The 20,093-nt window shown below is 49.2% G+C and overlaps 1 protein-coding gene across 9 annotated transcripts in view; it reads right to left on the bottom strand.

The window, feature by feature from the left end:
• Nucleotides 1-20,093, bottom strand: part of GAL3ST1 (galactose-3-O-sulfotransferase 1) — a 49,926-nt gene that overhangs the window by 20,148 nt on the left and 9,685 nt on the right. The window contains exon 1 of one of the 9 annotated variants that reach the window (XM_053279692.1): nt 17,012-17,262. The exons of 7 other annotated variants lie outside the window; for them this stretch is intronic. The gene's annotated coding sequence lies outside the window, so the exon portion shown is untranslated. Of the gene's footprint in view, nt 1-12,370; nt 12,719-17,011; nt 17,263-20,093 lie in introns of those variants that run through there. One more of the 9 variants, XM_053279690.1, reaches the window with a different exon arrangement.

A 20,093-nucleotide genomic window follows, 5' to 3' on the forward strand; every position in this document is an offset into this window, starting at 1 on the left:
GATCTGATTACAGGACTAAGATCACACCATCCCATCCAGGATCCTCTTTCCTAGTGGCCAACTGGGTGCCCATGGAAAGTCCACAATCAGCACATGGAGGCAAGAACCACCACCACCCCTATTGCCGGCCTCTCAGCAATTGGCATTCAAAGGGATACTGCTTCTCGACATGGAGGCTTCCTTTAGCTGTCCAGAGACCTATCCCTACTCAATCTGTTTAACCATCTCAGCCAGTGGTGATCACCCAATTCCATAAAATCCTTTGCTGGCATGCAGTAAAAATAATAGAAGAAATAAACTGAAAAGCCTTAAACACGTTAGCTTTTCCATTTATGGAAGATGCTCCAACCTCTCAGTTAATTCGATTGCCCTTTAAAAGCAGTTCTGGTCCATGAAAGGGCCTGTCCACTCCTCCTATGACTACCGTAATTATCTCAGTCCAAGACTAAGTCCTTTCCAAGTTCTTTGATGTTAGAAATTGGGGAGTCATCTTAAATTTGGAGTCCTCTTCCTTTGGATAAATGCAGATATAACATGTTTAACCTCTGTTTTCCAGGAAGGCCATCTTAAATGCCGAGTCATCTTCTATTCAGGAAAATACAGTACTAAATTTATTTGAGAACCTCTGAAGAGAAACTTTGTTGAAAGTTTTGTTGTGAGTCTGGGTCAATATCACACACTTTTTACACACTTGTTTAAACACTCTTTACACTTTACCCACTTTTTACACACTTGTTGATACCTGAGGCACAAAAGCTATGCTACCTCTTTGTATGTGGTTCTTCCATGAAGAAAAAGGGAAATGGATGTGGTGATTATGGCCACCAGCTTGGATAGCTTTAAGCTAGGCTTAGACAAATGCATGGAGGAGGACAAGTCTATCAGTGGTTACTAGTCATAATGGCTATAGCTACTTCCAGACTCAGAGGCTCTCTTGCCTGTGGGCTTCCCAGAGGCATCTGGTGGGCCACTGTGGGAAACAGGATGCTGGACTAGATGGGCCTTCTTGGGCCTGATCCAGCAGAGCTCTTCTTACGGGCCAGTTTCTGGCTTCCTTGATTTTAGAGATATATTCAGGAGATCTGGTCTTGCGGTGGCAAGCATGAATTGTCCCCTTTGCTAAGCAGAGTCTGCTTTGATTTACATTTGAATGGGAGACATGTGTGAGCACTGTAAGATATTCCCCTCAGGGGAATGGGGCCGCTCTGGGAAGAGCATCTGCATGTTACAATTTCCCTCCCTGGCAGCATCTCCAACACAGGGCTAAGAGAGACTCCTGTCTGCAATCTTGGAGAAGTCGCTGCCAGTCTAGGTAGACAATCTTGAGCTAGATGGACCAAGGGTCTGACTTGGTAGAAGGCAGCTTCCTATGTTCCTAAGGTAAAGGTAAAGTGTGCCATCAAGCCGATTTCGACTCCTGGCGTCAACGGGCCCCTGTGGTTTTCTTTGGTGGAAGACAGGAGGGGTTTACCATTGCTTCCTCCCATGCAGTATTAGATTATTTCTTTCAGCATCTTCCTATATCGCTGCTGCCCGACATAGTACCAGTGGGGATTCGAACCGGCAACCTTCTGCTTGTTAGTCAAGCATTTCCTAGATATTGTCAAAAAGAGCAGTATCTAACAAAGCTTTAATTGATATCCATGTCCCACATGTCTAAAATTTGGAGGGACTTTGCTCAATGATATGCATGCAGAAAGTTCCAAATTCAGTCGTTGGCATTTCCAGGGAAGGTTGACGAAGACATCCATTTGAAATGTTGACCTCTTCTAGGAGAGGAGAGCTGGTCTTGTGGTAGTGAGCATAAATTGTTCCCTTTGCTAAGCAGGGTCTGCCTTGGTTTGCATTTGGATGGGAGACAACATGTGAGCACTGTAAGAGATTTCCCTCAGGGGATGGAGTCATACTGTAGCTCATTGGAACAGTAGATGGAGCAATGGTCCATCGGTAGAAGGAACAATGGACTCAGTAGAAGGCAGCTTCTTATCTCTTCCTATTTATCAGGCCTACTCAACCTAGGCCCGCCAGCATAATTTGCCTAGAACTCCCATCATCCCTGGCTCTTAGCCACTGTGGCTGGGGAAGCTGGGAACTGTAGTCCAAAAACAGCTGGGGAGCTGCAGTTGTGTAACCCGGCTATATATGTTCCAATATGGAGCTGGACAAACTCAAGGGTATGAAGGAAGCTTCAAATGTGAATCCAGTTACACACACCTACTGGCCCACATCTCCCCACCTCATCCCTTTCAAAAATAACTCCAAATTTTACCCATACTCAAATGGATCTGATGATACAGGGTGCAAGTTTGTTCAATGGTATTTCAAATTAGAACTTTCTGGGGGTGCCCCCATGGTGCAGCAGAGCATGAATGAACATCGAGAATGAGCTCCCTTCCAACAGAATCTTCTCCATATCAGCTGGAAGCCGGCTGTTCATTGCAAGGGGAAGGCTGCTCTTATGTTCTTATTGGCTACTAATCTGGTGGCAGTGGGCCACCTCCAGCCTCAGAGGCACGATGCCTCTCAATCCCAGTTGCAGGGGAGCAACAGCAGCAGGAGAGAGGGCATGCACATACCTCTTGCCTGTGGGCTCCCCAGAGGCATCTGGTGGGCCACTGTGTGGGAAACAGGATGCTGGACTAGATGGGCTACCTTGGGCCTGATCCAGCAGGGCTGTTCTTATGTTCTCATGGATGCGTGATACTAAATGGCCATATCTTGTCGCTGAGATTCCCATCGTGATGAATATTGAATAGAAATTGTAATGGAATCCTGAACTGGGTAACAAGACTCCCTTATTCCTCCGAGACATTCAACACTGAAGCCTGGTGTCTCACACTGACCTTTCCCTAGAGGCTGACCCATAGAAAGAACTGGGAACCCGATACAAACTGGGGGGAAGGAGGAGAGGTTAGGAGTGGAGGAGGCAACTAGGCTCATCTCTGTCTGGAGCGAGGAAGGCCACCTGGAGTTTCGGGTCACTGCCCCCTCGGCTCCTTTTCCGTGCCGTAACCTAAGCAGCCGTCGGCAGGGAGGATGGAAACATTATCTGCCCCCTGCGGCCAGTCTGAAAGCAGCGACATCAGCATTCTAGGACTTGCTGCTGTTCCTGAGTCTCCCAAAGGCCCTCGTGGTGCACTCTTCACCACCAAGTTGTCCTTTTTATCCACCACGGTGGGCCTGGCAGTGTGGGGATCAGATAGGGTTGCCCTATTCTGGCTTTTATTCTTAGCATGGGGCATAGCACGGTGGGGGAAAGGTTCTTCCAACGGTAATATCACACAAGTATTGAAAAGAGACCACCCAGACTACTTGAGAGCTTTGTCATTCACACTAAAAGAAATGGAAGGTTGAACCCGATCTACTTAAAGGATCCTCCTCGGTTAAGCAGCTAAGGGAAAAAATTTATGGAGAGATTCTAGAAGTGGGTTTTTTAAAACCTGATTTAGAATGTAAACGCTACAAACACCGCACTTCACAGTACTTGTTGCAACCCGATCACCCTATCGCTCTTTTTAAGGAGAAAAAGGTCCCTTTCCATTTATGGGAAACGAGGTGGCGCTTATACCACCAAGTACTACCACTTAACGCGGCTAAGCCATGGCTCCCAGAGGACCAGCAAGAGTGCTCTAAAATCACCTGCAAACAGAAAGCTAGTGAGCTAGGCAAGACATTCAGGGAAACCCACTCACATTTCTTAAAAGAGTGTGTGGTAACCAAAAGAGTGTGGCAGGGAGTAAGCAAGCTGTTAGAGTGGCCTGATTTGGAAAAACAGACTTGGGAAGAGCTAACCTCGGGTTTGAGCGATAGAACCTCTTTTTGAGGTCCCAGAAAGAAACCTTCAAGGAAATGGGACGGAACGGGTGCCCTCATACTAGGGAATTGGAACGTTCCCCTTCTCGTAATCAGGTTAGTAAACCTGTATGTCATTTCTGCAATGCTCCTGCATAGGAATAGGGAGGGAAGACGTGTCCAAGAGGTTCATGTAGATGAGGCAGTAAATTTCTTCTGGAAAAGTTTGTATGGTTATGTGCAAAAAGACAAGTGTATCTCTTCTAAACAGCAATGGGACAAATTGTGGAAATGGACATTGGATGTAAACCCCACCCCACCCCCACCCGATTACCTGATGTACCTTGTAATTCCCCCCGGCTGAGTTACAGTACTGCCTGCATATACTTTGTAAACCTGTGGGTTACCAAATCCTTGTTTGTAAATCTTTGTAGATTTATGATGTACAAACAACCACTTGGTATATAATTGTGCTTTGGTAACATACTGTATGCTTTAATAGTTTGTTGGTTCAATAAAAATAATCTTGTCCTATTTTATTTTTTTTTAACTCTTGTCCTGTTCTGGCTTTCCAAATCCGGCTGCCTGATTTGCATATTATGTAAACTGGCTTGAATTTCGGGGGGGGGGGCATGGCAACTCTAAGTTCAGACCAGCTCTGCATCCCGAAGCCTGAAGGCGGGGATAGGACCTCTTGCTAATGGGAAGGTCTTTGCAAAATCTGAGACTAGAACTAGAAAGAGGGCCGGCCCATCTCCTGGGCAGACCTAGGTGATCGCCTAGGAACCAGTTCTTAGGGGAAGCACCAGCAGTGCCAGAATATTGTACTGCCGATGATTCTGCCTCTGGCTCTCGTATTGAACATAAGAACAGCTCTGCTGGATCAGACCCAAGGCCTATCTTGTCCAGCATTCTGTTTCACACAGTGGCCCACTTCTGTGGGAAGTCCACAGGCAAAAGGCGAAGGCATGCCTTCACTCTTGCTGTTACTCCCCTGCAACTGGTATCCAGAGGCTTATGTGCCTCTGAGGCTGAAGGTGGCCTGCACCCCTGAACTACGGCACATTGGTGTAGGAATATAAGCTGTGATCCTGCACCCTCCTCCCCAAAGGGCCGGCAAATTTTTGCATCCCAAAAGACAATGCCTTCTTTGCTAATTGCACCTCACCCCCAAATAAACAGCTTGTCCCATAAGCTGCACTCCCTCTCTTGAAGACGAATTGCCTGCCTCTGCATTCATTTCCAAAAAGGAATGGTCCCGGACTGGATTTTCAGATCAACACCAGCCTCTTTTCATCTCTGAAAGGCTACAATTTCACCCTCGGAATAGACTGGGAACTCTCCCCCATTCACAAATGAGCAGCCTGCACAGCTCAAATTAAAGCTGGGCCTTCACACTTCTTGGCTGGAGGGCAGGAACATGAGAACAAAGAAAGCTGCCTGACACCGGGTCAGACCCTTGGTCCATCTAGCTCAGTATTGTCTAGTGTTTCCCAACCTTTTTGGAGTCAAGGACCGTTAAATTCTTCGTGCAGAGTTTTAAGGACTACTACATTCTTCATGCGCAGTTTCCCAGACCAGCAGTTAGAAAAGGGGTTTCAAGGTTATCTATCAGACTTCTATACTGCCCAAAACTTAAACATGGAATATTAGGGGTTCTCAACCTTGGTTCCCTCAGTTAAACTCCCATAACCCTCAACCACAATGGCATTTGGCCATTATGGCTGGGGATTATGGGAGTTGACTATGGGAGTTGGGTACATCTGGGTACCCAAGGTTGAGAACCCCTGAATCTAAAAGCCTGGGTGAACAAATTTGTCTCCAGTATGTACGGGGTGTGGGGGTGCTTGTGTGATTACTCAATGGAGAGGGGATGTTGGGCCATTAGAAAAATTCAAAAGCTACATGGGGCCAATGAAAATAACACACAAGCAAGTTTTTGAATTCCCCAAAACGCTTCATCAGGCTGGATGTCAAGCAAAGCAAAAAGGAGGTGATGAGAGGAGAGCTGGGCAAGTTCAGTAGAGCCGGAAATCTACAGTTTAACCCTCTCATGATGGAGGTGGAGTTTTAGCAGGAGTTGTGTAGTCGCAGGGCCAGATCCAGACGACGTTAGTCAGGACCACCCACTGAAATTAATTTAGTCATCTCTCATTTGTGTCAATGCTGCTTCGTCATGATCACCTGGCTTGATCTGGATCCTGCTCTTAGATGTGCACTTTGTGAGGTGGACCTAATGAAACCCGCGCAGCTCCTCCATAACTCCTTAAAAACAGTTACATGGCAGGTGTTGGGAATGGGTTTTTTTTTTAATGGTGAAAGAAAATTTGAAGAAGAGCGGTGGGGATCTGGCATTAAAGGGAAGGGGGTGATTCTGAGATGGCGGAGGGCGTGGGGCGTTGTAGTGGTGGATGCCTCATTTTCCTCGCTGGGGAGAAAAGACACTGTTCAGGGTGGGTGAGGCAATGGTGCACCCGACCGCGCTCGGAAGGTCGCCTGGATCCAAGAGCTGCCGCCACTGTGCTTGCGCACCAGAGTGTAGCAGGTGTTTCCCCATCCTCTCTCACAATGCGCGCTTCTGTGCCCCCCTCCCATCTCCCCTGCATGCGCCAATCACACCAGCCTGCCTTTGGGGCCACGCAGCTCACGTGGTCCCACATGCTGCCTGCGCATACCTGCGAGGCGAGCCAAGGCAGCCCTCCTCCCTCCCTCCCCCACCAATGCAAGAGGTAAACGGCATTTCCTCTCAAGGTGCCTTGGCCGCAACAGGCAGCTGGTTTTAAATTGGTTGGGCTCGGACACGAACCGCGCTGGGCATCAAATCCCCAGGATCACTTCATTCCAGTGCCATTCATCCAATGACCCTTTTGCATGAACGCACAAAATGGTATCTTGCCTCTTCCCCGTACCACGCCGCCTCCCTCCTCCACTTAGCCCTCCTTGGTATGCATGCTTGCTCCCCCTCCCCCGAGGAAGGTCCACCTGCACTCCCTTTCTGCAAAGCCCAAGCCAAGGCGGCCCTCCTCCCTCCCTCCCTTCTCTGCTTAGCCCTCACCACGGCATGATCCCGGCCAGCGGTTGTCCCCCGCACCCGGCGAGGCCATAAAGGGGACCGCCGTCTTCCATCAGCGGTGTAGACCAGGGGGTTATAAGGGGCCGAGGGACCACAACACCCCACCAATGCAAGAGGGAAACAGCATTCCCTCTCCAGGCACCTCGGTCGCAACAGGCAGCTGGGTTTCAATCAATCAACCTTTGGCTGCAAACAATGAGCATGCAAGAACCAGCAGCCCTTCAAGTGGCACCCAATGCCATACTTTTTCCTCCATGCCCCCGCACTGCATACAGTTTGAAGCTGTAAAGATAGAGAATAAGGTAGCTGTAGGAAGATCTCAGCAGCATGTGGAGGCAAGGCACAAGAAGGGTCCCACACCTCCGTGATACTCTTCCTCTTCCGTGCCATGTGCAAAATTGAGGAAGTGAGTGCCTTGATTGCAGTTGTTGGGGGGGGGGTTGACTCCCAGTCAGGGACTGGCACTCAACCCTTCGGGGACCGGCAGCGGTCCAGGGACCGGTGGTTGAGAAACTGTGACTGGCAGCGGCTTCTCCAAGGTTGGAGGCAGGAGTCTTTCTCAGCCCTATCTGGAGATGCTGCCAGAGAGGGAACTTGGGACCTTCTTCCTACAAGCAGGCAGGTGCTCATCTCAGAGCGGCCCCATCCCCTAAGGGGAACAGTGCCCATATTTCTCCCATTGAAATACATACCAGGGCAGACCCTGCTTAGCAAAGGGGACAATTCCTGTTTGCTCCCACAAAGCCAGCTCTCCACCTCCGGAACTTTGCCTTGGCGCCAGAACTGTTAGGGCTGTCCCTGGGGAGGCAGATCCAGTTTCATGGAGGTGAAACACACCAAGGCGTTTTCCAGATTACACGCTGCAATGTACTCGCAACGTATCTGCTAAGTGCCCCTCCGTATCGCCCGTGTTTCCACATTGGTGTCACTGCATTGTCAGCAGGGTGCCATTCACATTTCCCATGCCTTGATTCGAAGTTTAATGGTGCATTTTTGCCCTACAATGTCTTAAATGCGCTTCAGGAAAGTAGCTGTATTTCTCCATTGTAGGGAGCCTTACTCCGCATTTTATCCATTGCAGCATGTGGCAGTATGAACAGTTCTTTGCCTCCCCATCCCATGCCGATGCTTGCTTCCTCCGCCCCTCGGCTTTCCCCTCCTTTCCTCCCCACAGATCCCAAACCCCACACCTTCATCCTCCTCCGCCGCCTGCTTCCAATATAACTTGAGCTTGTCAGCACAGAAAGGGAGGGGAGTGCAGCTGCGCAGATTTCTGAATCCAACCCTTTCTCATGCACTTCTTACCGAAGAGGAAGCCCATTGAACTCAATCATTTACTCCTGTGCAATCCCACTCGCTTACTACAAGGCAAAGGGCAGGGAGAGAGAACAGTCAAAGAAGCCCCTTGAACTGAATCATGAGTCATTTACTTCTGTGCAATCCCACAGCCCTCACTGGAGGACGCCTCGCCTCCCCTCCGCCTCTCCCCTCCTGTTTATTTATTTCTCTGGAGGCGCACCACCACCATCCTCCCTCCTCAGGAGAAGACCCACCAGGAGGGAAGTGAGGGCGACGGCGGAGAGGAGAAATGTGCCCCATCGCCGCTGCAAGGCTCCCCGGCCCTAGCGAGGCTCTGCCTGGGGCACCGACTGAGGAGGAGCAGAGGAGGCTGCTGCTACAGCTGTCTTCAGCAGCCCCGGCAGGGAAGCCAAGTGGCCGCTGGCTGCCGCCGCCACCACCACCACCACTTTTTAATTTTATTTTTTTATTTTACATTTTTATATCCCGCTCTTCCTCCAAGGAGCCCAGAGCGGTGTAGTTCAGACTTCAGTTTCTCTTTCACAACAACCCTGTGGAGTAGGCGAGGCTGAGAGAGAAGTGACTGGCCCAGAGTCACCCAGCTAGTATCATGGCTAAGTGGGGATTTGAACTCGGGTCTCCCCGGTCCTAGTCCAGGCACTCTAACCACTACACCACGCTGGCTCTATGGAAGAAAGCGCCCACTTGGGCACACCAATTCCTCTCCCCCCCCCCTTCCAGGCTTGCCACAGGATTCCCTTTCACTCCCCCATTTAAAAATTTGGGGGGGAAGATGCAATTTGCAGCATCTTAGATGCAGATTTGCTGTGGGCAATGCCTCCCCTCCCCTCTGAGCACACAGTTTACAGAAGATGGGATGGAGAATTCGCTGGACTGGCCAATATCCTGACATGGTAACAGCAAGTTGTCACCTTTTTGAGGACCCAGGAAAAGATGAGATTTGAATAGATTCTATTCAAGGATCAAAGAGAAATACACTATAAGAATGAGGCTTTTAGACAGAGAGTTTAGCAGTTCTTGTGCCTACAGCAAGATTTGCTCACAGCAATGCCAGGGTTTGCTGCCAAGCCGCGGGGCTAAGCAGGAACTCTGTCCATGAACAGGCTGTCTGTGACTTCTACTGTGCAGTGAGAAAGTCAAGGCTCCCCAGCCATGGTGCTCCTGCTCTCAGCCGTGCCCTGAGCAGACTGCAAAAAGGCTCCTGTCTTCAGCCAAGCGCCTCACTCCTTCAGCTGACGAGAAGTCTCTGGTCCTGGGTAAATATGCTGCAAGCCTTGGGTCCCTCCATCCTTTCCCCCTCCTTCTCCTTCCCCCCCTCTTTTCCCCTACTAATTCCAAACCATGCCAGCCCTCAGCCTCTCTCAACCCCCCCTTTTTCCGTCTGTATCTGAATTGTATTAGGCTCTAGGGAGATTTAATTGCACACACATATGTTAGTTAGGCACACGGGTGAATATTGGTACTGGTTAGGATGTTCTGTTTAAATACTGTTGCTAATATTGATAGAGGGTTCTGCTTTCTGCTTTGCTAGATTAGTCTTTTATACTCAATAAAGCTCATTGAACTATTTGAGGATTGGTTTGATCTCCTTCTTCCATGCGTCCAGATCACACATGGTCACTAATATAAAAGAACTTGGTCCAGACCTATTTTGTATACTGGCTAATGAGCATATTTAGTATATAAATCAGGCCTGGTCTGTAACATAAATAACATATATATATAGGTCCTCAGGTCATACACACTCCACGACTCCATTGGCCCAAATGGAGCAGGAGGAGGGGCCGATAAATACGTTCCAATGAGAATATGGAGATTCCTGCCTGGAAAATACATTGCAGTGGACAGAAAACATGAATGGCCACTAGCTTACAACGAAACATTAAACAACCTTTTACTCTCATTTTGAAACCGTTGCACTATTCAAATCGAATCGAATCGATAGATAGATGTTGTGCCACAGTTTGCAATGCATTAACCATTGCAAATCCCGTAGTCCGGAAAACGCCCCAAAGTGACTGATTCTGCACAGGACGTCCTGCAAACCCAAATCTACTTGCATCAGACATGGCGGTGTGTCTCTTGCCGCTCCCAAATCTGGACTCTCAGACCCAGACTCCCGGTTGCTGGGTTTTGACTCCCTCTTTGTTTCTCACCCGCACTGCCCATCCTCTGTATTGACTTTGCCTTCAACAGGTGGGTTAATAATTAATATCCTCCTGTATTCGAGATGCAAAGGTACGTGCAGCACTTCAGCTCACCTGGGCTCCCAGGGTTGCCCGTTTCAGCTTGGGGTTTGCCATTTTCCTGACTTCTCTGCAGAGAGAAGCCACTTTGCTCCAGCTGATAAGACACCCCATCAGCTGTGCACTTGGACAGAGAACAGTTGTCTCAGAGGGACAGAGACAAGTCACAATTCAATCTCGGTTACATTCACGGTTTGGAGCACTAGGTTTGGAGCACTATCTTACAGCGGCACGGTTTGGGACAGATAAGACTGTTTTGAGCAGCCTCTGCTAGCACATTTCCTGGGGTAAACAGGAGTTTACACATCTCCACGTTAACCCTTTGAAGAAAGGGGGCTGCGAAACAGCTCCGCAGCAAGAGGAGTTTACTTGGGTCGGGCAAGCTTGTGTCGAGTAAGCTTCTTCACCTGTGTGGAGATTTCTTTTCTTTTTAAAAAGTCTTTCAGGCATTTATTCAGGGGTGTTATTGGGTGTGGTCCGTGGGATCAGGGCCCTGGATCTCATCAGCCAACTCCCTCCTCCATGACCTCTTCCAGAAACAAAATTATTATTATTTATGTATTTATGTATTTATTGAATTCCTATACCGCCTAGCATAAAAATCTCTAGGTGGTGTACAGAATTAGAACATGCAATATAACACATTTAAGATTCATAAAAAGATAAAAATTATAGATAAAAACACGTTAAAAACACATTAAAATCAAAAATCTAAAATGCAACCATGGAGGCACCTGCACAGAGCAAGAGAGAGAGCTCTTTGCCTCACCTAACCCTCTGCGGCTTCCACCTTCAGAGGTGCTGCATGAGAATACTAGAGACTTTTAAAAATATACGTTATTATTCTTGGGGGAGGTGTGATTGGCTTTAGCTGACAAAAGAGGGGCTGTGAGCCCAGGCCTCAGATCTTTTAAGGATCTAGTAACCCTCCTGCCTTTATTTTAAGCAACTGCGGGGGCGGGAGCATAATTGCTAGCCTAGAGCAGTTAGGAGATTTAAAATGTGGAGGGAATAAACATACACACAGAGGCTTCATTTTAACCCTAGTTAGGAACATAGGCAGCTGCCGTATACTGAGTCAGCCCATTGGTCGATAAAGCTCAGTATTGTCTGCACAAACTGGCAGTAGTTTCTCCAAGGTTGCAGGCAGAGGTTTCTCTTAGCCCAGTCTTGGAGACACCAGAGAGCCTTCTGCATGCGAGTGTGCAGCTACTCTTCCCAGAGCGGCCCCTTCCCCTGACGGGAATAAGAAAATAAGAACAGCCCTGCTGGATCAGGCCCAAGGAAGCCCATCCAGTCCAGCATCCTGTTTCCCACAGTGGCCCACCAGATGCCGCTGGAAGCCTACAGGCAGAAGTTGAGGGCATGCCCTCTCTCCTGCTGTTGTGACTCCCCTGCAACTGGTACTCAGAGGCCTCCTGCCTTTGAGGCTGGAAGTGGCCTGTAGCCCTCCGACTACTAGCCGTGGATAGACCTCTCCTCCATGAAGTGATCCAACCCCCCTTAAAGCCATTCAAACCAGTAGCCCGCACTAGATCTTACAGCGCTCACATGTAGTCTCCCATTCAAATGCAAACCAGCGTGGACCCTGCTTAGCTAAGGGGACAATGCATGTTTGCTACCGCAAGACCAGCTCTCCTCCCCCAGGTTCACTCTGGCTTCACTCTGAATCCTGTTTTTAGTGCCAGCTCCGACTCGGGAACGTGTCCCATAACAGTAGGGAGGAGATTACCACTGAGGATGTGCAGAGTGCCTCTCCCTTTCTACCCTACACACACACACACACACACACACGAATGCCCAGCACACTTTGTCCAGCAGCACACAACTGCCACCTCCTTGGTTCCCCCGGCTCCCTGTTCGCCAACCCACCCACCCCCCGCCACAGCCGGTGATGCCAGAAGACTCCCCCCTCCCCGCCCCCCGCGTAGCATGTCACCTTTCTCTTGGCTGGAGCTGCTCCTTGGGGCAATTGCCCTGCTGATGCCCTGTCCGTGCCCGAGCAGAGTGTGCCAGGAAAACCCGGGAACGCTCCTCCGACATGGAACCACAGCAGAATCCAACGGAGGCAGGAGGCAAATGGATCAAGACGAAATCAGTGGCAGCCCCGACATGCTTCGCTCCAGCGTGGAAGAGACTCTGCTTGTGCAGGACCTCTGCCCTGGCACCCTCAAAGCCTTGCCAGAGGACCGCTGGCTAAGAAAGGCCCAGAGTTCCCTGGTCTCTGCACTGCCTGGGAAGTTGCCGGGACCCTCTCACCATCCATCCCCCAGGAGGAAAATGTCCTGAGCGGCTGCAGCAGCTTCTCTCTCCTCCCACTTTCAGCCAGACAGAGAATTCATTCAGAAGGCGCCCAGGCCAGCTCCGGGAACAACACCCCCGTTTGTCTCCATCTGCAGCGCTGACATCAACAAAGGCATTGTCCCCAACCTCGCTGGTCCCCTTTCCTTGCTTCTCCGGTGAAGAGCAGCACAAATCCAGCAGCTCCCCAGCCCAGCCTACCACGGCAAGAGCTCAGGGCACTGGGAGGCAAGAGCTGCACTTCGGAGAAGGCAAAGCAAGCGGGCAACAGGAGACGGCAATCGCAGCAGTGCACTAGGTGGCAGGAGAGGATGGGGTGTGGCCATTGCTGGGGAACTGTGGGTTGCCACCCTGACGGAGATCTCAAGCCAGAATGCAGAACCAGGAAGCTGTCTTATACGGAGTCTGACCATGGGCTCATTGAGCGCAGTATTTGCCTGCACTGACTGGCAGCGGCTCTCCAAGGTTTCTGGCAGGAGTCTCTCCCAGCCCTGCCTGGAGATGCTGCCAGGGACTGAACATGGGGCCTTCTACAGGCAAACAGGCAGAGGCTCTTCCACTGAACTATGGCTCCATGCCCAAAGGGAAAAGATCTTACAGCGCTCACATATCACAGTATCTGCAGTGACTGTTGCTGGTGTCGATCTTGTGTTTCATTTTAGATTGCGAGCCCTTTGGAGACAGGGAGCCATCTTATGTATTTGTTATTTCTCTGTGTAAACCGCCCTGAGCCATTTTTGGAAGGGCGGTATAGAAATCAAATCAAATAAATAAATAAATAAATAAGCGAATAAATAAATAAATAAGTTCTCCCATCCCAATGCAAACCAAAGCAGACCCTGCTTAGCAACGGGGACATGGCACAGTGGAGGGAAACTTGCTTAGGGAACAAGAGGTTGCTGGTTCGAATCTCTACTGGTATGTTTCCCAGATTATGGGAAACACCTATATCAGGCAGTAGCAATATAGGAAGATGCTGAAAAGATGCTGAGAGGAGAACTGGTCTTGTGGTAACAAGCATGACTTGTCCCCTTAGCTAAGCAGGGTCCACCCTAGTTGCATATGAATGGGAGACTACATGTGTGAGCACTGTAAGATCTTCCCCTCAGGGGATGGAGCTGCTCTGGGAAGAGCAGAAGGTTCCAAGTTTCTTCCCTGGCAGCATCTCCAAGATAGGGCCGAGAGAGATTCCTGCCTGCAACCTTAGAGAAGCCGCTGTCAGTCTGTGAAGACAATAGTGAGCTAGATGGACCAATGGTCTGACTCAGTATGTGGCAGCTTCCTATGTTCCTAAGATGCTGAAAGGCATCATCTCATACTTTGTGGGAGATGGCAATGGTAAACTCCTCCTGTATTCTACCAAAGACATCCACAGGGCTCTGTTGTCGCCAGGAGTCGACACCGACTCGACGGCACAACTTTACCTTTACCATGAGAACACTTCTCCTCCATTCTTTCAAGGGAAAATGCACGATCTGCTTCTGGAACACATTGATATAAGGCTGAGTCCTTCACTGGCTGAGTCCCCAGATGTTGTTGTACTACCAAGCCCTTATCTGCATCCTCGGATGATGGGTTTTATAATCCAACAACATCCGGAGATCTGAGTGTGATAACCCCTGACATTAATGAAAAAGCAGGGAAGTTAATGGATGGTCATCTATGTGCCATGATAGCTAAGGAACAGGGGCGTATCTAGGGTGGGGCAGGCAGGGCACGTGCCCTGGGTGCCACTTGAAGGGGGGCGCCATTTTTAAAAATTAAAAAATGGCTGCTGAAAACAAAATAACCACCATGCATGCTCAAATGGCCTCTGTGAGGCCCTAGAGGCCAGTGGGGGGGAGGGGTTACCTTTGCAGACCCCCCCAACATTCTTTAGGAAGCCCCCCAAAGGGGCTACAGGTAAATTTTTTTTAAAATTAATATAAGTCACTGTACACATATTCAGTTTGCCACTATGTACAGAGAATCAGGGCTTGTGAATACTGAGCTGAAGCTTATGAGCTAGAATTGGATTCATTTGCTCTTACTTTGCTTCTTGTGATAAGTGAGTTAAATGTGATGTCTTAATAATATGGCTATTAATGGTGAGTTTGTCTTTGAATCAGTGTGAAATCCTTAGTATTAAGGCCACTGGGAGTTTCTTGCTCTCTTTCTCTCATTTTAACTGTCTTTCTGAAAGACTAGAATATATCCCAAGCAGTGACACAGTTTAATCTGCATATCCTTTAATTATTTTCAGAGTATCTGGGAAAAGTCAAATTCTCCATTTATTTTTTAAACTTATATAATAGTGATGCTACAATGCATAGTAGAGAATTAGACAGGCACTTCTGTTTAGTTTTCCAAGTACACCTCCACACAGTACTGGGGTATTTCATGAGCCCCAGCACGCTGAAATGTGTAGTTTTCCAGCATTTTTTGGTCTGGCTACATCCACTGCTAAATAGTTTTTGAAATATTAAAAGATTAATGAGCTTGACTTGTATTTTTGAGCTGATATTATGGTAAAGTTATCTGAAAGATTGATGTGAGATGTTTGGACAGGGGGCGCAATTTAAGTGCTTGCCCTAGGCGCTATTTTCCCTAGATACGCCTCTGCTAAGGAATCTCCCTGTTCCTTACCTATCACAGAAAACAGATAATCAATAATAGATAATGATTTGGGGGCTAAAGGATAGGAAGAGGTCCTCCTTAGAAGCACCCAGGGGCTTTTGTAAGAAAAGACTGACTTTGGAACAATCAAGCAGACCATGCTTATCTTGTTAAATTCTGCTTGTAGCACGGGTGATCTATTGGTTTTATGCAAATGCCGGGTTGCGATAGGTTGACTTTGGAGCCCCCGGGAATCCTTTCCCAAATCATTGTGTCCCTTGGATTCAGCCTTGGGTGGTTACTGGGGAGTCACGGTTTCTCAGGAGACCCCCTGTCCAGATATTGCTTACATTTCTTCCCATTTTGTCATGCAGGAAAACAGGCCCACCACTTTGTGGGTAATGAACAGAGCTCTCAACCAGGAGCACACCGGAAACTGCTGGAGGCGATTAACTCACAAAGACCCAGTTGACTCTGTCTAGCCACAGCTCTGATCTGGGCAAACATTTATCCCACCCCTGCTAGCCGAGATCCGTTAAACTGTGAGACCGGGGATTGAGCATGAGGGTGTTATCCAAACCAGACTCGAACCGAACCGGGCTGGCTCAGTTTTGCCCCCTCCGAACTGGCCCCCAAACATGTGCATGCGTGGAGGTCTCTAAAATGGCCTCTAAGCCTGCACAGAGGCTGGAAATGTGCAGGAGACGGTCCGAACTGGGCCCAAACCAGTTCAAGCATGAGTCGAGCTGGTTTCATGTATGAATCGGTTCAAGCATGAATCGAGCTGGATCAAGCATGAATCGAGCTGGTTCAAGCATGAATCGAGCTGGTTCAGATCGGCTCGAAGCACTGCCGGTAAAAGGGAATCCGGTGAAGATCCGGTAAAGGGGCGGCAGATAGCTTCCCTAAGCATAGAGGGGAGTAAAATGTACTTACAACTTGCGTCGGTGCCAGGGTCGGCTGCAGACTGGTTTGGGCCCAGTTCTCAGGCTAGGGAAGCTCAGCCTGGGTTAAGATGTGAGTGAGAACCACCAGGATCGGGCCCAATCCCAGCAGGGCAGCACCACCTAGCCCGGCTTTTAGCTGGGGTTAAGGGAGTAAGTACTCCCTTAAACCCAGACTCCGCAGCTGTGTGACCGCGCAGGGTGCTTGCAGCCCATGTGGTCACAGAGACAGTTGCCTAGAGTGCCTGTCTCCTGGGGGAATCCCCCAATGCACTGTGCTCGGTTTGTGGTGCATTGTGGGATTCCGGGAGGCCGGAACGCATCATCCCAACCTCCAGAGCTCTGCTCTGCAGCAGAGCAGTGTGGATCATCAGGGGGTGTTGCAGCAAAAACGACAACTCCAAAAACGATCGTCTGGGGGGAAAGTAAGTGGAGCGCAGCCTTCCCCCAGCCCAGCCACCCTCCCGGTCATGTGAATGGGCTCCATGTGTGCTACAACTCTCCCAATATTAAATAATACATGTTATCAATCAATCAATCAATCAATCAAATAAATAAATAAATAAATAAATAACATTAGCAATCAATATTCGGATCTGGAAATAAATTGTGACGTGGGGTGATTGGCTTTGTAGGTCAACTGGTTTGCCCACCTCTGCTCTAAAACACACACAACAAGTTTCTAGTTCTCACTGGATGTTCGTGCGCTGCCAGGTTCTCCTCTCAGAGCTAGGGCTTACCAAAGCAGACCTCTGGGATCGATGTACAGTCCTCGGGCTCAGTCTTGAAACTAATCTTCCGAGTGCCTTTCACCACGGACTAATCACAAGCTTTCGACACATCAGGGATGGGTGGAAGAACTTTCCAGCCAGAGGTTTTGATTGCAGGCAGGTTTTAAGCTGTGCCTGTCTCTAATTCCCACATCTTATGAGCAGATCTGGATGCCATCCACGGTCTGCTGGAAGGGCCAGGCAACTCCTTTCTGAGCTCTTCAGCCTGTGAAGACTGGGGTTTTGTTCAGCGGAAACAAATGGTCCCTTCTGCTGGCAGCTGAGCCATGGGGACCACTGGAAAGGCAGCCCCAGGTTCTTTTGTTTCTGGCAACGGGCATCATGGGAGCTGAAAGAGGCGGCTCACAAGCACACTTTTTCCGGCCACGCAGTGGCAGCGGAGACCTATCGCCGTCCTCTGGGACCGCCTAATACATCACCCCACCTCCGGGGATACAGAATAAGGGGCATTGTGCATCCAGCACCAGCCTAAAGTCTGGGCTGATTCTTTTAAAGGGACAACATCCAACCTGGGATGAATGTGCCCTTTGCCAAGGAGAGGATGCTGGATTTCCCGCTGCAGTTTGACTTCCTGAACATCATCATACTTGGATTATTGGCTGGAGGACTGTTCTCGCACTTGATGTGAAGGCTGAGGACTACATAAACTGAGACTTGGGTTCCACTTCCATCTAGGGATGTGCAAAGTACTGGCTTGAAATCGAGCCGGTTTGAGTTTGAACCAGTTCGGTTCGAAAGCTTGACCTCGAGCTGAACCGGACCCGGTTCGGTTTCAGCTTGAACTGAACTGGATTCGGACGGCCACACAAATGGCCCATGCACATGCATGGAGGTCTCTAAAATGGCCTCCATGCCTGCGCAGAGGCTGGAAATGGGCAGGAGAAAGTCCAAACTGGGTCCAAATCAGTCTGCAGCCGACCCTGGCACCCATGCGAGTTGTAAGTACATTTTACTCCCCTCTATGCTGAGGGAAGCCATCCTCTTCCCCTTTAGCGGCAGGGCTTTGAGCCAATCTGAACCAGCTCGATTCATGCTTGAACTGGGGGCCAGTTCAGAGGGGGGGGAACTAAGCTGGCCTGGTTCGGTTCGAGACTGGTTTGGATTTGAACCGAACCGGGGAAACCTACGAAGGAGTCCTGGAAGGAAACTGTATTTGGCAATGAAGAACATCTCTGCATATGAAGACTGGTTAGATGTTATACCAAGGCTTCCTAACCATTTTTAACAAGGGTACCACGTCTGCCGCAGATTTTCAGCTCAGGTACCCCCATGGAGATTGTGTGTGCACGCATGCACGCATGCACGCACACACAAATTTAAATGTTACGTTAGTGAGGCAAGCTACCATTCCAGTCACTGGCTTAAATCCAGACTAAATTGCTCATGAGTATCCCCATAGAAATGAACGGGACACGTGAACTTGTCCAACCCAGATTACCCTCCATCCACCCACAACCAAAGACTACTAATGTTATGATTAACTTACATACTGCTTTTCAAGAAAAGCCGGGGGAAAGAAGGCAAGGAAGCAGTTGGCAGAGGAGGGCTCAGAGACGATAGTGGGGTGAGAAAGCCTCAATGTGGGGAGTTTGTCATCATTCTGGGGCAGAATGAGGAATGACATGAAGGAGGCATTTGCATGGCGCAGCTTTTCTGCTGCTCCTTCTCCCCACCTTGGTAGCTCGGGGTGGAGTGGGGGAGGAGCCAGAAGCCATCTGGGAAAGCCCAGTTTCCTGGCACTGGCAGAGTATGCATGGGAAGTGTATGCACGGAGTAGAAAGAGTGGACAGAGATACACTTTTCTCGGCTAGGGGTGTTGGGAGCCAAAACCAAACTTTGCCAAGAGTGCCAAAACCCGTAGGGCCGACTCTGCTACTGATAGTCACTTGGAACATGTGGAATGTCCTAGCATGTGGGGGCTGAATTGCATGAGCAGTCCTCTGGGGGTGGAGGGCAGCGGGAATCAGTGGGTGGAGCCAGAGGGGACAGAGAGCACTAAGAATGAGTTAGCACTGAAGAGAATGACGAGTCTGTATTGAAAAGGATGAGGAGCAGCAGTTCTCCAGGGTTTCAGAGAGGAGTCTTTTTGAGCTCTACCTGGTGATTTTGCCAAAGACTGAACAAGAGACATTCTTCATGCCAAACAGGCACTCTGCCACTGACCCTTTCCCCTTTTATGGTGTTGCCCCAATGACAGAAGCCCTTCCCCAGAGATGCTTGTTTGCTGCTACTGAGCAAAGAGGCACTTTTACAAAGCGGTGATTCTCTTGTATTTAGCAGTGGGAGAGCAACTGGCCCTATCTGTCCCCACCGCTACAGCAGGTTTTCCAGGCAGGGGGTGTCCATATTCCACCTGAATTGCATTCACTGCAACCCCCCTCCATTTTGGGCCAATGCAGGTGGAGAACTACTAACGCGACAGACTCTTTCAAAAAAAATTCTCCGTGCCTTTGCGCAAAGCCACCAGCAGGCATTAGGGTTAGGGTAAGCACAGCTCCCTCTTTTCTGCTTTGTGCAAGCAAGAGTACCAGGAACAGGTGGGGCATAGTGACAGGTCCAGATGGACCAATGGTCTGACTCTGTATCAGGCCGCTTATATGAAACATCCTCCTAACTATGTTTCAGGCCTGCCCTAAGACTCGGTTCCTGTTGACAGGAAACAGGAACAGATAGCTCCTGTGATAATTTTTTTTTTTTAAATTGCTTTACATATCAACAGATATCTGCCGAATGAGCCAGTCTATCTACAGCGTACTAGAACGGGGAAACATAAATGTGTCCAGAAAAAAAGTCTGATGAAAAACAAAAGCAAATGTGATTGAAATCAAAAGCCGAAAGCAGATGAAAATTGGTTTGCACCTTTGCGCAAGAACACAAGTGGGATTTTAAAAAATTATTATTATTTCATGAATGTGACGGGAACATTATTTCATGAACGGGATGGAAACAGGCTATAAAAATCAACAAACTGTTGCACTGTAATTTTAACCGTCCAATCAAGCCAGAGGTTGCTGGTTCAAATCCCCACTGG

This window comes from Hemicordylus capensis, chromosome 15 (assembly GCF_027244095.1).
Source record: "Hemicordylus capensis ecotype Gifberg chromosome 15, rHemCap1.1.pri, whole genome shotgun sequence".
Taxonomy (NCBI): domain Eukaryota; kingdom Metazoa; phylum Chordata; class Lepidosauria; order Squamata; family Cordylidae; genus Hemicordylus; species Hemicordylus capensis.